At 37.8% G+C, this 10,963-nt stretch overlaps 1 pseudogene; it reads left to right on the top strand.

Annotated features, from left to right (window-relative positions):
• Nucleotides 1–9,646: 9,646 nt before the first annotated feature.
• On the top strand, nucleotides 9,647–10,751 carry LOC116265327 (putative receptor protein kinase ZmPK1; annotated as a pseudogene).
• Nucleotides 10,752–10,963: the final 212 nt, after the last annotated feature.

Here is a 10,963-nt window from a genome sequence, read left to right as displayed (position 1 = left end):
AAGCTAAGAGGGTTGATCTACGGACCAGAAGCACAGTTTTGGAGTGAGATAAGCACTATTGGAAGATTCAATCATATGAGTTAAGTGATTATGTTTGGATTTTGTGATGAAAAACAAAAAAAAAACTATTAGTTTATGAGTACTTAGAAAATGGGTCCCTTGAGAAGAACTTGTTCAGCAATGGTACTGTGCTTACTTGGGAAAATCGGTCCGCTCTTGCACTTGGTACAACAAAGCACTTGCTTGTCTTCATGAGGAGTTAGAATGGGTTCTTCACTGTGATGTAAAACCACAAAATGTTCTTTTGAACAAGGTTTTCCTGCCAAAAGTAGTAGAGTTTGGTCTGTCCTTGTCTTTTGATTGGGGTGGAAATAACATTTTCGAATTTTCTAGGGTGAGAGGAACAAGTGGTTATATGGCTCTTGAGTGGATTTTGGACCTACCCATCACATCTAGGGTCGATGTATACAGCTATAGAATTTTGGTGCTAGAGTTGGTGACTGGCCAATTTCCACTGGATTTCAACAGATAGGTGAAAATGGAAGTTGGAAACAAACAACTTATTTCATGGATTAGAGAAATGGTGAGAAGGAATCAGAATTGGGCGGAAGAAATAGTAGATCAACAGTGGTCTGGAATGTATAACAGCTCAAGCGTGGACATTCCAATTAAGGTGGCTCTGCAGTGCATAGAAAAAGAAAGGAAGACCAACCATGAGTCAGGTTGTGGATTCCATCAGAGTTGCATGCCCTCTTGTCACAGTGCAAGAAGAAATTCGGTAATCCCAATTATCTGATTGCTTGCTTCATGAGCCACTTCATTTGTGTTTCTTATTTCTTCAAAGCACGTTAATGTCGATTTATTTGGACAATATAGTGCACTTAGTCTTGCAATAAAGCAAAGATGGTTATTATGTGAGTGAGGGGAGCGCTTGAACTAAGTTGATGTCACCTATCAATTATTAAAGTCTGTCTGTGAAGTATAAGCCTGTGTTCCATTTGTCGTTCATATATATATATATATATATATATATATATATTCTTTTTTTTGGTACAAAGACATAAATGCCGTTTCGACGTCTGCAGGCCTTCACCACCAATGAAGACCCAAGATGCATGCCTCTCTTGTCAACAAAAGTTCATATTGCTTACTTTCCCTTGAGGAAATATTGGCAATTATAGTAATCTCTTTAGGTCATATTTATGCATTTGTAACCCCAAAAAAATTGTGTCGTAAAAGGTATACATAGGAAAAATGACCTAATGCATGCCCTTTTCGTTAAGAAGTTTTCCATAGTAAAATCATCAAAGATTTCCCTACTGAATCCAAATTTGTTCGAATATTTATCCATATTTGAATCCAAATCTGATCAGATATTATTTTGTAAATCTGAATCCGATTTAATTTCTTAATCTGATGTTAAATTTTGTTTTTAATTTTTTTATAACAGTTTGATCTGATATTGAAACCAAACCAATTGGATATACACAATGAGCCATGTTGTGCAAAGTATCCTAGACCAGTTTAAGACCCACTTAGGTGCTTAGCAATGTCGTTCCCTCGATCCTGCTCAAGGAGGACCATCCCTTGGCACTGTGAGAGCTGAGCTTGGTCAGCCAACTTCAGTGGGTAGCTATAGTAACAGACCAACAACAACGTCCATATGGAGGAGTATCATTCGACAGTGAGGAAGCTCCAGCTAGGGAAAATATATAGACAAATGTTGGTGTTTGTATTGCTTGTGGTTTGAATCTGTTTACTTCTAATTGAATTATTGTCGTACAGAATGCTATTGTAGCTCAAACCTTAATATTTTCTGTATGTGAGGGTTGTAGGTGGATTTGCAATTATTTTAAACACCAATTGAGGGGTCTATTCAGAGACTGGGGGTGTCGTTAGGGGCAATGGCCCCCCTCGAACTTTCAAAAAACCAAAATTTGTATGTAATATAAAAAAATTATTTAGCACATGTAAAGTTCTGAAAAATTATATTTTTTCCCCGTTAAAATTTAGAAACTATAGTTTAACCCCACTATTGAAATTCCCTACCTCCACTACTGAGTGAATGTACATGTTACTTAAACAAGTTTGTCGTGGCAACAAGGGCAGAGGCAGGAGGGCTGGCAGGGGGCACTTGTTCCCTCCTCTCTCAAATTTTAAGAACTTTCGAAATTTATATATAAATTTCAACAATTTCACTTTAACATATATAAAAAAATTAAAAATTTCTAATTCGGCCTGGCTGTTAAAATTTTGAAACTATAGTTTGGCCTTCGACAGAAAATCCCCTGCTTCGCCCCTCGTGAACCTCTTTTTTCTGCAATTAACTTTTAATTTTCGTATTGATAGTAAAGATGGTTGAATTGGGCCACTCAATTATGTTAGTGACGAGACCCAGTTCCACGAACCTCGTTGGGCTAGTTTACTAAACCGAAGAGTTCAGTACAAATATGCCACGACAACAACCACTCCAATTTTTTATCAGTTTGACGGTATAGTTCTTCTTCAAATTAAATAGAGTTCAACAAAATCTTTGAAAAATTTAAAATTTACATGTAAATGTTGCAAAATTTAATTTATCTTATATACAAATTTTAAAAAATTATATTTCTATACTTATTAAAATTTGAAACTATAATTCGACCAAGGTCGCAAAAACTTCACTTTGTTCCGTATTCTGCCTGCTGGATGATACTTTTGCCGAACTCATACACCGCATGCAGGGGCAGAGCTAGGATTTTCCGTAAGGGCGGGCCAAATGGGGACTAGGTTTTGTGGATTGGTTTTGGGTAGGGCCAAACTGAACTTATATTCAAAAAATACATTGAGAAAAAAAAAATTTCAATTTTTACACTAGATTTTTTTTTTTTAATTTGGTTGAGGTGAGGCCATGACCAAGGTGAGCCCCCCCCCCCCCCTTCCCTCCGCCCCTGACCGCATGTACTTCCGCCAAGGGGATGCAGCCCACCGAGACTTCTATAATGATTCTAGCAAAGCCCTATTTATTTATCTTTTTGGTGCATTGATCTTTCTAACATACGGAGCACCTATGATGGACGCAATCTCCTCAAATGCTCCCCCATTCCATAGTTCAAGCAGGTCAGGAAAGCGTATCGATATGCATACCTTAGTGGACGCAACAACTTTCAGCTCCTGTCTCCGCGATCATCTGTTCGCAGGCGGTAGTCTTCCAGACCCCTGGCTTTAGTACACCTTGAACGTCTTCCTTAAAATCTGAACTTACTAGCAAGTTCCTTTTCCGATCATCGTAAACTTCACCGAAGGAATGTGCATCCACTGCTTTAGAAGCGCTTCAAAGAAGAACAGGTAGTCCCCTTTGCCATTGCTACCTGCTAGAGGAACTATAGCCGTGAATTCCAAAACCTTCGACATTGCCTTGTGGGACTCATTTGAAATGAACATTGTTTTTCACCCATCAATCTCTCTGGTTTCTAGAGGTGGCAAGTCATTTTATTGATGGGTAGCTCTGCTTCCGGGCGGAGGCAGGATTTTTCTCAGGGGCGGGCCAAACAGTCTAATGAACTATAATATATTATATTATATTATATTATTATTATTATTATATATACTTATACACTTTAGATAATATTTGCAAACGACAGGATAGTAAAACTGAACATATGTCGTATATAATTGCCCACGTCATGAACGTGAAGCGCGACCTGTCCTACGGCACATTTAATAATTGCTTGTGTCATTAACACAAAGCGCGATCTGTCCTCAGCAGATAAGGTGCTCTATTTCTATTACAGTGGCGTAAGTGTAAACAGTGAGTATAAGGTGGACATGCAAATATCACAACTCAAAATATAGCAAACAAATATATATATAAACCCCAAAATCAAAACATGTTACTTACCTAAAACAAGCCGTTTTGTATTCTTTCTATGTAACACAATCCGTTGTTTCTTCTGTTTTTATTGAAAATAGTTACATATCATCATTCATTCACCTGCACAATAAAATATAAACAAAAACTACATCATTTATTATTGAAACTAAATAATGACTCAAATAAACATTAACATAAAAATGATGCAACAAAATACTTTACCTATTGCAATTGTGCTCTACGGCTTTTCATCTTGTAAAAGGCATCAATAATATCATTGGAATCAAACATTTGGGCAATTTCTTTCTCAATATACAAAAGCAAACAATCAACAAAGAATTCATCCTCCATTTTGTTACGCAACCTTGTTTTAATAAGCTTCATAGCAGAGAATGCCCTTTCTGTGGTTGCTGTGGAGACAGGAAGCGTTAAAATGAGACTAAGCAACCTGTATACATAAGGATATCCTTCACTTTTTCTACTATGTATCATTGCTTGACATACATCTGATAGTGTACCCAAATTTTGAAAACTTGGATGATGACAAATATCATTTTTATAATGCATCAACTGATAATTTAAACTCATAAGATCTGAGTCTAGAAAATCTTCAGGATAAAACTTCTCTGCAAGAGTGTATGCATCTTGTGCATTAAATGACTCATATTGATCTCTAGGGTCGAATGTCGACATCAAACGTAGTATTTCCATAGAATTTTCATTAAATCTACTATTCAACTCTACCAGTTGAGAATCAATAGCAGCAATAAAAATATCGACATGATAATGATGTCTCACTGTAATAAAATTGCATTCACGACGAGAACGTGATCCTCTGACAAAATATTGAGCATCCATATCTGGAATAGGGATATCATGTGTCACACAAAATGCTCCCACAGTTTCTATAAATAAATCCCAACCATTCTCCCTGAGTTCTTGTAGGAACTTTTTTGAATTATCAACCATAGTCATTGCATTTAAAATGTCTTGTCTTTGCCTTTGCAATGACTGACAAAGAGTATCACTCTGTCCCAAAATTTGTTGTACCAAGTGTAAAATAAATACAAAGTCAAAGGATGTGATCATGTCATAAGCTGAAAGACCTTCACCCCGTATTTGAGATGTTGATCCATTGTCTCTTAAATTTTCCAATACTACACATGTTGCATTGAACATTTTTAATAAACTGCACACAGACACAAAATGAGATCCCCATCTAGTATCACCAGGCCGCTGTAGTGATCCAATTTGATTAAGTCCTCTTCCAGTTTCAAGTTCATCTATAGCAATTCTGAATACAAATTCATTTGCTTGAGCTTCATGCAATTCATCATTACGTTTACTGCTTGCACTAACAGCATTAATTACATATGTTAACTGTTCAAAAAATTTTCTGAACATGACCAACTTCTTTTGAAGCTGCAACAAGTGCAAGTTGTAATCTATGAGCAAAACAATGAACATAATATGCATAAGGACATTCATTCAAAATTAATGCTTGCAATCCATTTAATTCACCTCGCATATTACTAGCACCATCATATCCTTGACCCCGTATATCTTGAATGCTAAGATTATGTTGAGATAACAAAGTACAAATTGCATTCTTCAAAGTAATTGCTGTAGTATCCCTTACATGCACAACACTTAAAAATCGCTCTTGAACTTGACCTTGCTTGTTAACAAATCTAAGAACAACAGCCATTTGCTCTCTCTTGGACTTATCTCGAGCTTCATCAATAATAATACAATATTTAGCATCACCAATTTCTTCTATAATTTTAGCTCTCACTTTACTTGCAAAAACATGTAAAATTTCTTTCTGAACTGTTGGTGATGTATATTTAGCATTCTTTGGAGCATTATCCAAGACAACTTGTGCAACTTTGTCATTATAACTAGCTAAAGTTTTAATGAACTCAATAAAGTTACCTTGATTCATTGAACTTGAACTTTCATCATGGCCTCTAAAAGCACAAGCTTGAAATGCTAACCAACGAATTGCGTCTACAGATGCCTTCAATCTCAAGCGGTTGTTGTGAACAAGCTCTGAACTTTGCTTTCCAATCATTTTATCTATGTGTTTGCTTTGACGACTTAAGTCATTAAATGCACTCACATTCATATTATGAGGTGAATTTTGACTTGTCCCTTCATGAATACGAAATGCACATTGTTTCTCATTACCACCCACCCTCTTCCAAACTCTGAATCCTTCAGTAATAAATGGACTGTCATTTGAATATGGAGTACTGAAGAGATAACACGGCAAACAATATGCACTGTCTGTCTTGGGAGAATATTCTAACCATGAAAATTTTTGAAACCATGAAGCTTGAAATTTACGAGGATGACTTGAAGGACCTGACATTGGATATCTATGAAGTTTGTGTTGATATGGCCCATAATTAATATATGCTCGCCTAACTTCATCTCTCTTATTTACTGATATCTCCCATATAGGACGCCGCAACCCTGGATCACGCACGATGCTTTCTGCAGTTTCAATTCTTGAATACTTAAAAGGTGGAGAATCTGAGTCACAAAGAACAAGATCAAGAGGTTTCTGCCAAGACATGATATGACCAACTGCAATAGTCCAAGTAGTCACATTACCAATCATCAGAAGTTATAGGTATCGAATACCAATCTATCACAGAAGTACCCGTCCTGTCAATTTCTGGCTGTGCTCTCCCACTTTGCTTCAGAAACTTCACTCTCACCAATCTATGACAGGAAGGATTGACAGCGCATATCAGATCTAATCTTGTTCTATATTCAGGACCGTCCAAATACGAAGCGATGGTAGACAACTAGATCAAGCCTTTGTGGTAGCAGATGAAGTAGATTATAACACCATCTGTATATGTATGTGTCATTGGTGGGAAGGCTACATATGTATGTGTGTGTGTGCACATAGGATTCATGGATTTCTAAAACTAAGTTTGGACAAAAAAAATCCTCCGACCTTTCACTGCATATGAATCAAGCAGTATCTTTAATCACTACATCGATGAACCATGATTGAACAGAGATTTGGTTGGCCAAAGGACTCTGCCTTATATATATATATATATATAATGAGTAAATGCCAAATTATTTAGGTAAGGGACGAAAGCCAACCTCTTAATTTTGCATTTAAAAATATAGTGAAGATCACAATATATTCATAAACACTAGTTCAACACAAATCATATTTAATTCAAGTTATTTTTGTACATAATTTAATATTTCTACTATCAAAATGTTAGTATTATAAGAGCCGTTCATTTTTTATTATTAAAAAACATTATTAAAGTCCATAAATGTGTAATTTATACATGTTCTTCTTCTTAAGATCATATCTACAATATTAGATTGCATAAAAAACGTGGATCTAGATTTTGTCTCCTTTACGAACTTCTCTCTCCTTTTCCATTTTTTTTTCTCTCTCTCAGCCCGTGTCTGTGCATGCGTATGCACACCTGGTAGAAGAGTGACCACCAGTGTTGGGGTTAACTGTTAAGAGCAGTCCTGGTCAGACCTTTCGCCCTTAGTCCAACAGAAACTGAATTTTAGTGTTATATACAGGAGAGTTTAATTTTACTTAAATCTTACAAAATGGAAACCATCCACGAAATAAATTATGCTAAAGTGCATGGTCTGAAAGCATGAATCCACAGTGCTAAAGTTTTAATGTTTGCAACGCTTCACTTGAAGAAATATCCTCTAAACTTCTTCAAGAAATTACTCTAGTGTAGATAAGAAACATAGGGAAAATATTAATTAGCTACAGAAAACTAGAGTACCTCCTGCGCTGCTTTATCTGATTTCTCTCCTCAAATGTGCTATTTGGATCAAAACAACCAAGAAGAAATTCCCAAACCCTGCTTCATCAGTCTCCAAAATCAAGCAACAGATTGTGGGCCAGCCGGCCAGGTCAGGGCAATGAGAGAGGGAGCCAGCGGGCAACGACTAGCAAGCAAGAGCTGTGATTGTGGATTTGTGCTGTGGGCCAGGGCAGCCAGTGAGTCAGGAAGGAGGAGCTAGCATCTAGCGAGATGTGTGATTGTGGCCTGTGGGCCAGGGCAGAGAAAGAGGAGCCAGCGAGAGAGAGGGCGTGAGACTGTGAGAGAAAGGGCCCTGCTATCTTTTACAGTTGTGGGCCAGAGAGGAGGGGACCATCCGAGCAAGGGGGAGAAAGAGGGGCCAGATAGGAGGGGACCATCCAAACGGGAGAGAGAGGGGCGAAAGGACAGGGTAGGGCACAGACGGAGTGAGCGAGATTGCGAGAGAGAAAGAGATGAAAGACGGGTCGGGCCAAGACCATCTTGGGTCGGGCCAAGTCCATCTACGGGTTGGGCCAGAGTAAAAAAAACTAATTTTTTTAATTTGATTTTTTTTTTCCTCACAAGTTCACCCGGGCCATGGCCCAGGCGGGCCCGGGTCTCCCTCCGCCCCTCCGCTTCCCCTTGCACAATCGACAGCCATGGATGGTTGGAGCCCTGTTCTGTCGAATCCATACCCTTGGGGATCCTCTGGCCATTGTTCCTGCTACTCCTCCCCCCTTCTTCAGATTTCTTCTCCCTTTTGCTCATCTCCAGATCTTCCTTCAATTGATGGGCAGATGCTTTCTTGCCCCAACATTGCTTGCTGAAGATTTGGATAACGGCCCATGCCTTCTTCTGCCATAATAGGTACTTAACTTGGAGGCATAGCTTAGGCGATTTTAATTTGTATATGCAGCTTATTTGCTTCATATTGTTAACAAATACAGGTAAAGTTTATGCCATAATTAACAGAAATTATTTCACTTAGTCCTAAATTGTTAATAATTAGATTAACTGGTGCTCAATATTACAAAACACAAACTCTGAGGGGGCGTTTGAATAACCATAATTTCATAGCAGTGAAACTTCACTTTTATCGTACATTAAAATACCATATACCATCAAATAAAACTCCCAAGAGTTTTAGGTGGATTTGGTATTATAATATCATCAATAAAGTCACACCTAATTAGATTAAACCCATACAGTTCCTGACTTAATGATCTTGCCAAGCTCTACTGTTGTGTGTTGCTGCACACCATCATTTTTTTTTTCATCAATATAACAAAATGAATAGTAGCACAAGCAACGTAAGAGCCTTTCTCTCTCCCCCCATGTACGCCTGAAAAGATCGTAAGGGACATTTTGGTATTTTTTGAAAAGAGATGTCCTTTATGGTCTTTTTACTTTTTTATTTTCATTTTCGTCCTTACAAAAAGTTTTCTTTTTCGGTGAGAATTAAGGGTATTTTTATCATTAACTATACGGATGCACAAAATTTCATGTACTAGTATTGCTCATATAACCAATGTGCTCTCTCCCTGCCTGCCTCTCTTTCACTTACAACCATGTTCACTTGCCAAGAATGGGGAACCAACATTATTTTGCATCTAAATTTACCCCCAAAACCGATTTTTTTTCAATTAGTGTTTATGTATCCTCCAAAAAACGATTTTGTACTTGCATTTCTCTCTCCATGTCTTCCTGTCTTCCTCTCGCTAGCTTGCTCTCTCTCTCAAGGAATTAAAGGCAAATTAAAGTTCAATAGCTTATATTATCTGAATTATGTCCAAATTAATTAGTTTTTATGAGGAAAACGGTATGTGTTTTTACAAACCATCCCCTACATGCACTTGTCCTCTTGGTTTTCAAATGAAAGATCCTGCCGACCGTACTCAAGGATGCAAACCAGAATTTGATATTCTTTGCAACATGACAGAAGTGAAGTTTATTAAGCTCCCACATACATATTTCTATGGCTATGATACAAATTACCAACCACAAGTACCACTTGAAGCTTGCCAGAACATCTGTAAAAGTGACTGCAACTGCCGTGGTTTTGGATATAAGCTGGATGGAAAAGGAAAATGCTTCCCAAAAAGCGTTCTCTTTAATGGACAATCTGGTCCTCACTTTGTTGGCGACCTGTATGCCAAAATTCCCATACAAATGAACTTTTGTGGCACTCTTGGCCATTCCAATTTAGATTATTCAAAAGTAAGTTCATTTAAGAAATTAGACATAGCTTATGCAGTTGGCAAAGAACGGGGAGACTATTTAAAATATTCAATTGGTTTTGTTATAGCTTTTGGAGTAGTAGAAATCACATGTGTGGCATTTGGGTGGGCTTATTTTCACAAGAAAAAAGTTGACCTCCATAATCTCAATCAAGGTTATGTGGTTGTCTCAATGGGCTTTAGAAGGTTCACTTTCTAAGGGTTGAAGAAAGCCTCAAACAATTTCAATGATGAAATCAGAAGGGGAGGATCAGTGGTGGTTTACAAGGGAGTCCTAGATGATAAGAGAGTTGTGGCTGTAAAGAGGCTAAAGGGTCTAAGCCATGGATCAGAATCACAAATTTGGAGTGAGGTAAGCGCCATTGGAAAAATCAATCGTATGAATTTAGTGACTATGTGCTGAAAAGCAGAAAATACTGTTAGTTTATGAGTACTTGGAAAATGGGTCCTTGGAGAAGAACTTGTTTAGCAACAGTTACACTTGGGAAAATCGATTCAATATTGCGCTTGGTATAGCAAGGGCTCTTGCTTATCTTCATGAGGAGTGCTTGGAATGAGTTCTTCACTGTGATGTGAAACCACAAAATGTTCTTTGGACAAAGATTTTCACCCAAAAGCAACTAACTTCGGTCTGTCTACGCTTTTCGATATGGGTGGAAATAACATTGCTGAATTTTCTTGGGATCGAGGAACAAGAGGCTATATGGCTCCTGAGTGGATTTTGAACCTACCCATCACATCCAAGGTAGATGTATATAGCTAGGCATTTTGGTACTGGAGTTGGTGACTGGATGGAATTCCACTGGATCTCAACAAGTAGGTGAAAATGAAGAAGTTGGATGCAGATAGCTAATTCCATGGATTAGAGAAATGGTGAGAACGAATCGGAACTGCATGGAAGAAATAGCAGATCCACAGTTGTCTGGAATGTATGACAACTCAAGTGTGGAAATAACTAAAGTGGGTTTGCAGCGTTGGAGAAGAAAGTGATGTAAGACCAAGCATGAGCCAGGTTGTGGATTCCATCACAGTTGCTTGCCTTTTTGACAGAGAAGTAAATG

Source organism: Nymphaea colorata, chromosome 12 (assembly GCF_008831285.2).
Source record: "Nymphaea colorata isolate Beijing-Zhang1983 chromosome 12, ASM883128v2, whole genome shotgun sequence".
Taxonomy (NCBI): domain Eukaryota; kingdom Viridiplantae; phylum Streptophyta; class Magnoliopsida; order Nymphaeales; family Nymphaeaceae; genus Nymphaea; species Nymphaea colorata.
This window is presented reverse-complemented; position numbering and strand designations above follow the sequence as displayed.